General features: G+C 45.9%; 1 protein-coding gene across 4 annotated transcripts in view; it reads left to right on the top strand.

Annotated features, from left to right (window-relative positions):
• The first annotated feature begins 2,329 nt into the window (after nt 1-2,329).
• ZFX (zinc finger protein X-linked) overlaps nt 2,330-14,340 on the top strand; it is a 31,583-nt gene continuing 19,572 nt past the window's right edge. For 2 of the 4 annotated variants that reach the window (XM_080613007.1, XM_080613004.1), the window contains exon 1: nt 9,479-9,615. The gene's annotated coding sequence lies outside the window, so the exon portion shown is untranslated. Of the gene's footprint in view, nt 8,448-9,478; nt 9,616-10,200; nt 10,323-14,340 lie in introns of those variants that run through there. The other 2 variants (XM_080613006.1, XM_080613005.1) reach the window with 2 other exon arrangements.

Below are 14,340 nucleotides of genomic sequence, written 5' to 3'. Positions count from 1 at the left end.
CAAACGAACACATTGCCACGCTTCTTTCATAGATCTTCCTCTGATACATTATTTTTCAGTGTTACACAGATCTCAGCAGTGTCTACATTGGGACTTTGAAAAATTATGTTTTATAGAGGGCAGGGGGGCCCAAGACTGTTGGTTGTTATTCAAGGATCACCTGCTCCAAGCTCAGGAGTGTTGCATCCCAACTAGCAGGAAGTGCAGCAGGAGGGCCAGGAGACCTCCTTGGATGGATAAGGAGCTGCTCAGGAAAATTCACAGGAAAAAAGAGGCTTATAGAAGGTGGAAGCAAGGACAGGCGGCCTGGGAAGAATACAGGGATGTTGTCCGGGAAGCTAGGGACCAGGTTAGGAAAGCTAAGGCTCAGTTAGAATTGAACTTGGCTAGGGATGGGAAAGATAACAGGAAGGGATTCTATAGGTACGTAGCGAATAAAAGACAGAATAGGGACAACGTAGGCCCCCTCCGGAAGATATCAGGAGAACTGGCTACCCTGGATTTGGAGAAGGCTGAGGTTCTTAATGACTTCTTTGCCTCAGTCTTCACTGGCAAATGCTCTGACCGTACCACCCGAGTCTTGGAAGGCGAACGCAGGGACTGTGAGAATGAAGACCCTAGGCCCACTGTAGGAGAGGATCTGGTTCGAGACCGTCTTAAAAACCTAAGAGTACACAAGTCCATGGGACCTGATGAAAGCCATCCGCGGGTCCTGAAGGAGCTGGCGAATGAAGTTGCTAAGCTACTGCCCATCATATTTGAAAAATCATGGCAGTCAGGTGAAGTTCCCAACAACTGGAAAAAGGGAAATATAACCCCCATTTTCAAGGAGGGGAAAATGGATGACCCAGGGAATTACAGACCAGTCAGTCTCACCTCTGTGCCTGGCAAAATCTTGGAGCAGATTCTCCTGGAAGGCATCCTAAGGCACATGAAAAACAAGGAGGTGGTTGGTGACAGCCAGCATGGCTTCACTAAGGGGAAACCCTGCCTGACCAATTTGGTGGCCTTCTATGATGGGTCTACGGAACTGATGGACAGGGGCAGAGCAGCTGATGTCATCTACCTGAACTTGTGCAAAGCGCTCAACACTGTCCCACACGACATCCTTGTCTCTAACTTGGGGAGACATCAATTTGATGGGTGGACCACTCGGTGGATAAAGAACTGGCTGCATGGCTGCACGCAAAGAGTTGTGGTCAATGGCTCAACGTCCAGCTGGAGACCAGTAACGAGTGGTGTCCCTCAGGGATCGGTGTTGGGACTGGTCTTGTTCAACATCTTTGTCGGTGACATGGACAGTGGGATTGAGTGCGCCCTCAGCAAGTTTGCCGATGACACCAAGCTGTGCGGTACGGTTGATACGCTGGAGGGAAGGGATGCATCCAGAGGGACCTCGACACGCTTGTGAGGTGGGCTGATGCCAACCTGATGAAGTTTAACCATGCCAAGTGCAAGGTCCTACACCTGGGTCGGAGCAATCCCAGGCATGGCTACAGGTTGGGCAGAGAAGAGATTCAGAGCAGCCCTGCAGAGAAGGACTTGGGGGTGTTGGTTGAAGAGAAAATGAACATGAGCTGGCTTCAGTGTGTGCTTGCAGCCCAGAAAGCCAACCGTACCCTGGGCTGCATCAAAAGGAGCATGACCAGCAGGTCGAAGGAGGTGATCCTGCCCCTCTACTCTGCTCTTGTGAGACCTCACTTGGAGTATTGTGTGCAGTTCTGATGTCCTCAACATAAAAAGGACATGGAGCTGTTGGAACAAGTGCAGAGGAGGGCCACGAGGATGATCAGGGGACTGGAGCACCTCCCATATGAAGACAGGCTGAGAAAGTTGGGGCTGTTCAGCCTGGAGAAGAGAAGGCTGCGTGGAGACCTCATAGCAGCCTTCCAGTATCTGAAGGGGGCCTATAAGGATGCTGGGGAGGGACTATTCATTAGGGACTGTAGTGACAGGACAAGGGGTAACGGGTTCAAACTTAAACAGGGGAAGTTTAAATTGGATATAAGGAAGAAATTCTTTACTGTGAGGGTGGTGAGGCACTGGAATGGGTTGCCCAGGGAGGTTGTGAATGCTTCATCCTTGGCAGTGTTCAAGGCCAGGTTGGATGAGGCCTTGGGTGACATGGTTTAGTGTGAGGTGTCCCTGCCCATGGCAGGGGGGTTGGAACTGGATGATCTTAAGGTCCTTTCCAACCCTAACTATTCTATGATTCTATAATGCTATGAAAATGTTCCTTGAAAGACTTTTGGTTTCTTTAACAAGCATTTTAACGGCAATTTCTGAAAAAGAATTCTGTGTACTAATACAGGTCAGTATCTGTTTCATTACTTCATCATTGCAACTAGTTTTCTCATCAAAAAGAAGGTATTTCTTACAGCTTTACTCATCTTCCTTTGCTCTTGAGCCAAGCATTTCGGCTGCTTGTGTGCATGCGCAGATCAGTGAGCATCACAACTTTGGTTGTCAAAATCTGTCCTAGATTTGAAGACTGGTAACTCAACCATGCTGCTGAATAGAACAGGAGAGCATTTCTGGTCTTAGAGGTGATTATCAAGCTATACCATGGGGTGGCTTAGTATCCCCAAGTGCATATGGCACTTTAGTCCCCAAGCTCCATGGGTTGAAGGGAGCTGGTGGTTTTGTGCTGCATGTGTTTGTGTTGCATGTGTTGGTATGGGCTGTAATGTGCCTGCCCGGTGGTCCAGTCACAACGCATTCTTCAGTGTTTCCAAGTCCTGCATGGAAATCCTTGAGACCATCTAGCCTGGGACATTTTTGGAGGACTAAGTGGTTGCCAAGAGATAACGAATAGCAAGTTAGTGGCCATAGTCTCTTGTGATAGCGATAAAAAGACCCCTTCCTGAAGCAGTCACCAAAGAAAAACGGGGTCTCAGTGTGCCTGTAAAAGGCTAAGCAATATTTAAAATATCGATCCTGTAATACCAGAGACTGGAGAGAAGGGAGAAACAGGCTCTGGTGTCTGAGTGCAAGCACCTGAGCATGGGCACTAGAGGACTCTACAGAATTAAGTGTCTCCATAGGTTATTTATAGATAATTACATCAGTTTAACTTAAAAATGCAAATTAATGTCTGGACAATTCTTTAGAAATTCTGAACGGCTCAAAGGAGGCTACAAAAAGGGACAAGAAGATTTTACTGTCTACTACACTGCAACTAGGTCTGGGCACGTCTCAACACAGTAAAAGGAATGATATGAAACTGTTCTTAAATAGAAAGCATTGAAATACCAAAAATAGGACTTCAAGAAATAATATTCTTCTAGATACCCATACTTCCACTTCTGAAAGGGCAGGGGAAGATTGCCACAGATGGCATAATATGAATCTGTGGTGTAAGCCAGTAAATTTCACACACTCCTTTTTGAACAAAGGCACCTTGACACAGGCAAAAATGCCAGAAAGCCATCCAATCTTGAGCTGAAGGCATCGAGGGGAGGAGATTCCATCCTGTCCCTTCTGTTTCGCTTGTGGTTGACGGCCTTTTACCATTTAGAAAGTCAAGTCTACGATTTTAAATTGAATCCATCTTCTTTAAACTTCCAGCTATCACTTTTGTCTTTCTCAAAACTAAAGTGACCAGGAAAACACAACATATAAGATCTATGTATCTCTATTTTTTGTTCCTATCATTATTACACAGCTAGACTTTGAAAATCTCTGAATGCTGTCATGATTCTTTGTGGCCTCTCCAGTTTGGGGTCTATTTTAGAAAAAGACGACCCAGCAGATATAAACCCACCTTATTTTTACTACCTACTCTACTGTTAGCATCCCCAAACAGCACTAGCCTTTCTTGTCCTACATATACTAGAATATTTTTGAGGTGTCTTGTGATTGTATTCCTTTAATCTTTTCTAAAGTCTCTGCTTTCCAGGAGTCATTAATACCTTCTAGGTACACAATTTGCATTCATTAATCCTATATGCACAGTTTTTGCATTTGGACACATAAAGATAAGACTCAGGTGGTTCCATTTACGAAGTAATCAAATGGTTCCATTTACAAAGTAATCCAGTCTGTGTGATTGTTCTGCATTACTGTCTTCTCATCATCCACATGTACTCACTCCAGTGTCTTTGTCACAGCCACAAATAAAATCAGTGGCAATATTACGATGACTTCTGAACTATGATGGAAATATTGGGCTGTAACTAAGGTTCCACCTCTGTGAACAATACGACTGTTTATTTTCATAATGTTACTTATTTCTTTGGATCTGTCAGTCCACCAGCTTTTAAGATATTTAACATACTTTAAGCTATTTAATATATTGTACTGAAACCAAGTGAGACTTGGTGTGTGTAGTATAAAGCACCTTACCAAAGTCTACTCCATCAACACAATTTTGTGCTAAAGATTCTTCACCTAGTCAAGTTATGAAGCTTAGTGTGTTTGCCAAGATCTCTTTTCCTTAAGCCACACATACTGGTATTAGTTATATTCCTGCCTTTTTATTTTTTATCGAAGAAATCCCATATTTCCTTTTTCCTTATTTTGATGAGGACTGACTTTAACATGACAGGACATGTCCTGCTCAGACAAACAGGAACTGTTCTTGATATCACCCTTTCTGAAATGGCTCAAGCCTTTTGAGATTTACATGTATTACTGTAAATGGACCAGCCACCTTCTCTGCTGACAAATGCAGGCAGGAGTGCATTTTGAGGCATATATAACTACATTTCTCCCCCACTTGTAATTCTCACTAGGCATTTTCTACTGATTACTGTTCAGAAACAGCTCATGGGGTCTAATAGACTTCTGGTCTAACAGCCTTTTCTTTGTTACATTTACTTTTAAGACTCCAGAGTTACGACTCTGGACCTGCAGACTGAATTGTATCAATAAATTGACTGTTTAACCCTCATACTTCCTTCACCTTGGGACACAACCTTACAGACTTTCTTGTAGACTGAAAACAGCTTTATTCAGTCTTCACAAACTACAAACACATTCTGCTGGTTTCGTCACATGAAAACCAGAAACACTTATTCCACCCCAAGTTTTTCATCTGATGGAAATATACATTGGCTAAAACCTGTTGCTGCTAACATCCTACAAAGCTGTCTGCTACAATCCTTGTCAGGGCAGTTTTGGTGGTGATACAAGCAGTATGAAAACAAGAACAGTAAATACTCAAGTGTTTGGGTTCTTTGGAAATTCCCTTTTTTTTTTTTTAAATGCATGTAGTCTTTGGTACATACCATGGGTTGCTTCAATGCATAGCTGAGAAGTTACTAGGTAAAGGCAATTCATTTTTCCTGCATATCACAAGCAGTTTAGCGCATGGCAGTATTAAAAGCACTGCCTCAGAATCACATATGCAAGTTTTTGTGTTTACGCCAAACTCCTGTGTTTCAACAGTGGACCACAGCCAGCTAAAATTAAAAGATGTTTTGTCCCAACTCTTCTTCAGCTTAGTCAGCAGCTACTACAGTTATGAAATAAACCTTTTTACCACCGTTATAAGCATTTCAGTATTCCTTTTTAATCAATTGATTGCAAGTAAGTATTGGTATATGGGCAATATTAGGAACAACTAAAATAGAAAAGGTTACGTAAGACTTTAGTTCCTTGGGTAAGATGACAGTACCTTCTTTTTATAGACAAATTTCAAATAGAAGCTAGAAGACAGAAAAATTATTCATAGAATTTTCATGAAAATACATTAACAGAAGACTATTCTGCAAGAAATAAGAACAACCCCGCCACTTCCTTGCCTACCCAGCCTCTAATTCCCCTCTGTCACTGTGGCTGCATATGAAAAATATGAACAGATCTCTTCAGCAGGCTCAGTATTCTTACTGTACAATGAAGTAACCTTGATTCAACTCAAAATGACCACTCATCACTAGTCAATGAGTTTGTCAAGGTTGAAAAATTGCTACTGTTAAAGGCAACATAATAATGAACTGGATGGTAGCTCAATTTCCTTGTAGATAAAGAAGCAAACACATTTTTACCTAAATGCCTTCAAACTAGTCAATACAAAGTTGACAACCCTCAACTCAGCATCTTATAACCCAGGGCTGTTAGCAATAGAGGACCAGAAGCCTGAGAAATTTGGCAGGGTTACTCGGCACACTGGTGCTTGCTAAGCATGTTGCCAATACCTGGAAAGGGATATAAATAAGACATAAATAGGAAGGAATGTAACTCTTTCTTTACTATTTTTGTACAATTTATTCACATGTAAATTATTAGTGAGATGGATGCAAACATTATCAGCAAATTTACAGCCATATCAATTTTTCATGACTCTGAAGGACAAACTGTTTTTAAGATTACCTACATGATCATAACACTGGAATAGCCAATGTGATAGTTAAGCGTCCAAGTAAGAAATTACCAGCACAAATCTTCAGAACTAACTTCATGCTAAGTATGAGTATAATTTTAAGAAGATAATCAGCAAAAGCCACCAACTTCGTTTGCTTTTGTGAGGGCATAGTACCTACTGCTGGATGACACTAAAACAAGCTCTAGGGAAAAATTCAAAGAAACTCTGGATCACAGGTAAAATCAGAATCAGAAAATACGGGCTCTATTCCCAGGACTGTGAACAACTGAGCTATAAACTTGTATACACAAGTATATTCTGTCTCTGACCCAACCCAGTCACTATTGCTTACAGGGCATTTTTCCTATGTGCCTACTCCACTCCAAAAAGTACAAACTACAAAAACATTTGTGCAAATAAGTTATGCTATACTGCTACAAAGTGGTGCAAGCGTACCTATTGTATCTGCAGTTTTCAAGCGAGCAGAATGGGCTGTGAGTATCAGTTGTAAACATGGGTTCCCTTCTGGCAGCTCCACCAATGGGAGTTACCTTGTAACAGTAGAGGCTGGGGACAAAATTTAGGTGATGGCTACATCAAGACAAAAATGTCTCTCTAATGATTCACAAGCTGCTGGTATCTGGCTCCTGAGTGGTAAAGAACAAGGGGATAAAGGTGAAATGGTTATATGCAGACAGGGTAAGCGGCCAACCAGTCAAGAAACAGATTCACATCTTCACAAACTATCTAGCCATTTGCCTTTCAATGGCATCACAGCTTTTTTGAGGTCTTCCCCTGCAATGACAAAATAATTGCTGAATCTCTGAGGGTAACGTGCCCTGTATTCTGGACTTCCACTCCCTATGCGAATGACAGACTGGTTAAGATGCCCTTTGAACATAAGACCTTACAGGATATCCCACTGTTCATTATAGTCTTCTAGGCACTTTACATTTGTTGGAAAAACTGGCTTAAAAAAATCATATAATCACTTAAGTTGGAAGGCACCTCTGCAGACCAACCTTCCTGCTAAGGGTCATCTACAGCAGGTTGCTCAAGGCTCTGTCCAGGTGGGTTCTGAGTATTTCCAATGACAGAGACTTCAGAACCTCTCCGCAAAACTTGTTCCATTGTTTGAACAAATGCAGTCTTCTTTTCCTCCTTACATTTAAACTGATTTTCCCATGTTTGTGCCATCACCTCTTGTCCTTTCACTCAACACCAAGAACAGCCTGTCCCTGCCATCTTTACTTTCCTCATCCCGTATCTACACACATGGATAAATCCTCCTCAGCATTCTCTTCTTCAGCTGAACTAAGCAGTCCCAGCTTTCCCAGCCTCTCCCTCTACATTGGATGCTCCAGCCCCTTAACGATTTTAATGACCTAGCCTCTACAAAAGCATTGTATAATACAGGCTATCAGAGACAGGTTCCAACCAGGGATCTCATCAATGTATAAATAAAACCAATGAACAGTCTAACCATTTTTTTACTTCTCTGTATTATAACTACCTTGCTGTTGATTACAAATCTACCATCATCTTTCTCTGCTCTTGTTCCTTTGGCTTCTTCCATCCTGACAAGAGCATTTACTTAAGCCTGTTTTACATTAATATCACATGTACGGTCAAGCTCAGCAATCCTTTTTAAGGTAAATGTTTTAGGACACCCTTCTGCAATACACATCTGGGTTGAGCCTACAAAAGCTTAAGTAAAACTTAATGAAATTAAACAAAAGGAACAAATTTTTCAAGTAGCATGGTTCTTCTTCCATTCTCATATCATGGTTAAAATCTGCATAGTGCAGGCAGGGTGTATGTTTACCACATGCTATATTGAAATAAACAACAAGCACTGCCCAAATTACATTTTAAGCCTGTGTGTTAAGATAGAAAAGTCTAGTGCCTAAAATTAAAGCTGAGTCAAGGCTGAACCCAAAGGCTCGTTTGCAACATAAACACTGCATGTATGCTGTTCTGGTCCAGATAAGTCACATTTGCATAATTTGATAAGTGCAACAGCCGATTTCCTTCCAGTTTACTTAAATAGCAATAAAAGGAGGTGAAGCAGCTTTCTCAAGCCCTGACCCCACAATTACGCAAGAACTCCAACCAAATGAGTGTACCTCCTCATCTCCATGAGGTAGGTTACTCATGGTACATAGTTTCTGATGCCTCACAAACTTTAGGATGCACCTTTCATGGACGAATAGCAATTCTTTTCTTAAAATAAGTAAAAAAATAATTAACTTTCACGACAAGGACGAGAGCAAACCGTTACCCAGGACTTGGGTTTTGACATCACATTATTTCCAGTTTTCCACTGTCCACAGAAGGCGATCCCCGCCCGCCCCGCTACTGCTGTTCCCGGGAGATACACGAGTTCCAGATAGCGTGGGGAGCGCCGTTCGGTGACACGTGGAGGGGCTGCCTCCTGCGTGGAAACCCGGGGCTCCGGCTGGGCGCACCGCCGCCCCCCGGCACCGAGCTTGACCGCTCCGTCGCCGTTCTCGTTGTTCCCAGTAATTTCCACCGGTAGTCGCGCCCCACGCAAGGGTAACCTGAGGCCACGCAAACCGCGGCCCAAGGCCCGAGTCTGCCCCAGTGCGGCGTTTTCGCACCCTAAAAATCCACCCGTCGCCCCCGGAGCGCAGACGCGCGTTAAACACACCGGCCGGGCGAAGCGAGACGCCCGCCGGCCTAAATCCCAGCGCTAGTGCCCGGCTGGGCCGCAGGCCTGGCGGCCGGCGCCGCGGAATGGCGGCCGCAAGAGGTGGAGGGCGGGGGAGGCTCGCCCAGGCGGTGCCAGCATGGAAGGGCCGTGAAGGGAGGGGGGTCCCCGAGGCAGCCGCTCCGCTTCGGGGGCGCACGCCGAGCCCCGAGCTGCGCTTTGCGGCCGAGCTGCGGCGGAGGCGGCGGCAGGAGGAGCCGCAGGGAGCCGAGCGCCACCGCGCCTCCCCACACCCCCCTCGCCGCCGCCACCCCCCCCCACCCGCGCCGGCTCGCCTCGGCCGGCAGCGGCCCCCGGCCCGTCCGACGGCCCAGGCCCCGGCGGGCGGCTGGCCCGAGGCAGCGGGCAGCGGCGGCGGCACGCTCCCTTCCGCCTTTTCCTGGGTCTCTCTCGGGCAGTGACGTGACGTGCTGACGGCGGGCCCGGCCCGGGGAGCTTGGCCGCTTCCACTCAGCTCCGAGCTCGGCCCCTCCCTCCCCTCCCGCCCGCCCGCCCCGCCGCAGCCGCCGCCGCCGCTCTCGGCCCAGTCGCGCTGAGAGAGGCCGCGCCGAGGCGAGCACCGCCGCCCGTCACCCGCACGGTAAGCAGCCTCGGGGTTGGGCCCTGCCGTCCGGCCCGGCTCGGGCCTTCCCCTGCCCGCACCAGGCCGCAGCGCAGGCCCCGAGGAGGCCGCAGCTAGGCCGCGCCAGGGCTCCGGCAAAAGAGCGGGCCGCAGCACCCGGGCCGGCGGGTTCCGCGCTCCTAGCGCGGCCCTGGGCAGCGGGAAGGGCGGTGTGAGGGGAGCGGAAGCAGAGGGGGGTGGTTGCAGGCCCAGGGGGAGGCGGGCGAGGTCGGTGCCAGGCCCCGGGCCCGGCCGAGGGGGGTTCGGAGAGTGTCTGGAGGAGGAGACAAAATGGCGGCGCGCGGGGGGGGGGAGGGGGGAGAAGCGGAGGGCGCCCGGCGCCATCTTGAATTAATCGCTCGCCATAGCCCGTTCCTCGGCGCAGGCCGGGCCGGGCCGGAGGGGGGAGCCCCTGGCCCCGCTCATTGCACCGCCGGGCCGCAGACTCCAGAGAGAAAGAGTCCGTAGCCTCCCCACCCCCACTTCTGTCTCCTCTCCCTCCTCCCCTCCTCGGCGCCTGCCAGCCAGCGAGTCGCAGGGGAGCTTGGCGTTTTCCGGCTCGCGGCGGCTTCCTGTACGGCCGCGCCAGGCCTGACAGCCGTGCCCCCTCCTGCCGCGGCGCCCAGCACGCCATCCCCGTGATCTCGTCCCGGCCGCACGGGAGTTCGGCTGGGCATCGGTCGGAGGTTCGTCCTCAGCCTCCGCGGGGAGCCGGGTGTGGAGGCGCGGGCCCCCTTTGGGTTTCCCTTTAGTGCTGGTTTCTTCTCCTGTTTATCCCCTTTCCTGCAGAGGCCCCCAGCTGAGTGGAAAGTAGTTTCAAAGGGACGCCCGAGACTGGTTATTTTCCTAATCTGGGTTTCGTTAAGAATTAGCCTAGGTGTCATCTGACGCACTACATCCCTGGAGAAAACGTGTTTCTTTAACCAGCTTGTGCAAATACCCATACTACTGAACTACAACAAAGAGGAAGAGACTTGAGATTTTTATTACAAAATCGCAGTGAAAGCAGTATTGATTCTTCTGCCAAAACTGAGGGAGATGCATCAAGAAATAAACAGCTAAATGATTACATTGTTACATTTGTAACATCGTTTTTATTCTTCCATTTATTCACCTAATAATAAGGGGGATTATTTCCAAGACAAGAATTAGGTAATACAGGGGTATAATTCGTTTTAACCTTTCACGTGTGTGTGATTGAAAGCGTGTGTGTCCCTTGCATTCTATGTAAGTGGGTCATGTAGGGAGAGTTGTGACACTGCAGTAGTAGTGTAGACTGAACCCACAGTTGTCTCATAACCACAGCAAAGCTTCAGGTAGCTCGGGGCTCTAACCCAATTGGGACATGCAAGGCGTGCTGCAATTTTTAATGGGATGTAGCAAGGCAGGATGGGAATTTGGTTATGGTTGTACACTAAGTCATCCCAGAGTAGGTAGGGATTGGGGCTTGGATGTGAGCAATTTTTGCTGGTTTTGCCTTGATTTTTCCTGGAAGTTTTGCTGTGTTGGAATTTGGTTTGTGCCCTTACCACAAATAAACAGATGTACTGTTCTTTCCTTAAGAGTAAGCAAAGTAGGCAAAGGTCTATTTTATGTATCTCTTTTTCATAAAGGTAGTTTCTCTGAAGTTTTCCCTTTTTTGTCTCTTCTTCCTTTTTTCTCTCTTTTTTTTTTTTTTTGTGTGTGTGTGTGTGAGAGCAGAGGAACTGTCAGTTTCTGTAGCATAATAAAGCTTTTTCTTCTAAGGAAGTCTATTTTTAAAGTTACTCCCTCTTTAACACGTGACAGCTCCTCTATTTATTTTTGTTTCATCTCTATTACCTTGCTAGGCCTATTGAGTCCAGAATCTGTAACGTAGCAAAACTAGTGCACTGTGTCTGTTGCTTCTCTTGACTGATTGTACTCAAGATTTACAGAAAATGCACATTTTTATTTTTGAAGATTATTTTATTACTAATACCTTAATACTGTTTCTTCCATTTCATGTTTTATGTGTCCTTTTACTTGAAAATACTGCATTGAATTTCATAAAACCAAACCCAGCAAAGTCTCTGGAGAAATAGGTAAAAATCTATTTGTATGAACTAACTTTACAGATGGAATTGGGTGTATTTCATGCTTGTGTTCTTGATCCAGGTGCAGCTAGTTTAGACCCAACCCAAGGACAGATGTAGATATTTAGTTTTTTCTGAGGTATAAAACCTGGATTTAGGTGCTTGGTCTTTTTCTGACGTAGTGGTAGAAAAGCAGTTCCCAAATTACTGAGATGTGAACAATGAGCCATGTAGAGCACTGAGAAGAACTAACAGTAGGGACATGGCTGGGCACCTGCTTCCTCTCTGGGCACCATCTCTCTGTTGAAAGTTAGGTTCCCAGACCACAAGTGAAAATTGATTCTGTCCACTTCAGTGCCAGAACCTGTTCCTGAAGTAAGTCTCAGCTGAAATATTCTGAAAGAACATATGAGCGTTTCTGCCTTTCTTGGGATCTTACAGGAAAATGAACTGCTGGAATTGCTTCTTAGCCTTGTGGTACCACAGAGCTCAGGGTGCTTGCTAAGGAATTTGAAGGTGTTTAGTGTGGTGCTTGCAACGAGAAGCTCTGGTATTTCTTGTGTTGCAGAACAGTGCCCTCACCATGGAACTGCCGGTTGGTACAGAGCCATGTGGCTGTACCTCCCTTTGTGTGGCTGAATCTTGGGCCCCAGTGCTGGCCCACTGCTCAGAAGAGCAAGCAGGAAGAAACAGTGGTTTCTCATCTACTGGGTGGAATGGTCGAACCCTGAAATGATTTCAGGACATTTTTAGGGATTTTTTTTTCCTATCCATGGTGAATGCCTTGATGTCTTTTTGGACTGCAGGTTTTGATTTAGGCACCTTTATTACTATAGATAGTTAAATCCTGTTCTAAATATCTGCATCGTTTTCTGGTCCTCTTTCTGCAGCAAATTCCTGTGGAGGGTGGGGTCTGTGCCCTAGTGGAACACTTTGAAAGTTTTTATGGTCCTGCACAGGGGTAAGAATTTTTGCGCATGAATTTGTTGGCTGGGTCTGGGTGCAAAAGCACATTGTGGGAAACCTTATTTAGGAAGAAACCCATTCAGTGAAAGGGTTTTTTTTCTTGGAAGAAGTGCCAACATTTAAATATGTGGCCTTTTTAAGACTCTTGTCTTGAAACCCCGTGTGCCCAGGAAACTTATTCAGTTTGTGGAGAATGTGAGCTCTTGTTTTGTGGCATATTGTGTCCCTGTAGGTGTAAAGACCTTGCCAATATAGAAGAGGCCACACTTGCACAGAGAAGGCGGTTAAAGGTCTCCTGGGCTGTCACTGCTGCTGGCAGTATCTTTATGAAACTCTGCTGCTGTGGACACTACAGAGTCTTCTTGGTTTTAGCATCTGTTGCCTGGAATCTTGGCAGCAATGACATGGTGTCAGTGTGCATGGAAGCTGAGGGGTAGTGATTGAAGCCTTTGGGTCTCAAGGGTGAAGAGGATAGACAGGATGATGAAGGAGAGCCTCAGTCAGAGAGACAGACAGTGAGGAATCCAGGGAGAGGATAGAGAAAGTGTATGCATGAATCATAAGAAGTAGGAATTTGTGGTGGATTGATGGTCAGGTGAGTGATGAAAGCAGGAAGTGGAGAAAACAAATGCCAGTTCCTCCAGTAGCTAGTGGTGAACTAGCACTTCGAGCTAGTTGAGTGCCAGCTGATCAGAGGCTAGTATGTGTGATAATACAGTCCTCAAAAGCATAAGCAGAAAGAGCATCTTGACTTTTCCCAACGAGCTGGACAGCAAGCACCATCTTCTTACATGTGTGTTGCCTGAGGAAAAAGGCAATTTATTTCTGCCAACCCTTGATCCTCCCTGCCTCCTCCCAAAAAAATCTCAGGATTGCTGATACAATCTTTGCTACAGATTGAGGAGTAGCAAGGTTTTGTGTGAATGATGGGAGTGTGCTGGAGTTACAAGTTGGAGAGCTGAAATGAGCGGGCCAGGAGGTAATGGATATAATATAGGCACACAAGAAGTTGTAAAAGAAGCAACAGAAAAGAAGAACCTAAGCACAGAAGACAATGCTGACAAGATGGGAAGTGAATAGGAAATACATGTGTAATAGACTGGCTACATTTGTACTGAATAGATGGGAATAAACCAATTTGGGTATGAATAATTCTTGCTTAAATGACTGTAGAAAACCTTGTTACTCTGTTCTTGTTTCTGTGGCATGGCAGAAGTTGATCCATCAGTCTAGCTGCATCTTGCACCCGAGGCTGAGAAAGAATTTTCTTCTGCTCTTGATTCTGAAGGGGCATCTGGGTGAAGAGCTGCTCTTGTTAATAGTGGGTGCTTCTGATAGAAATGCTTGACAGAATAATTGTGAGGTGATTTGTGTCCATCTGGACACAACAATGTTCTATTGACACAGCTGTCTTTAAAACAGAGGCCATCCAGCTGAGCATCACACAAATAATGCGACCCCTTAGGTAGTTATTAGATTGACACTGCTTTTCCTCCAGTTCAATTTCTGGCTGTATTTCTCCCTCAACTTATAAAAATGCGTTTTCTGATACATACATTACGTGATTAGGTGCAGAGAGTTTGAGCTAGAAAAATGGTAAAGCCTAGAAAATACTTGCTACAGATTATGGTTGTAGGTTTGTGGCTTCGAGTAGTTGCTTATTTTTTTTTCTTTTGTATGGTAG

The sequence above is a fragment of the Psittacula echo genome, assembly GCF_963264785.1.
Source record: "Psittacula echo genome assembly, chromosome: 3".
Classification (NCBI taxonomy): Eukaryota; Metazoa; Chordata; class Aves; order Psittaciformes; family Psittacidae; genus Psittacula; species Psittacula echo.
Note: the sequence above shows the minus strand (reverse complement) of the source record. Positions and strands in the feature narration are given on the sequence as shown.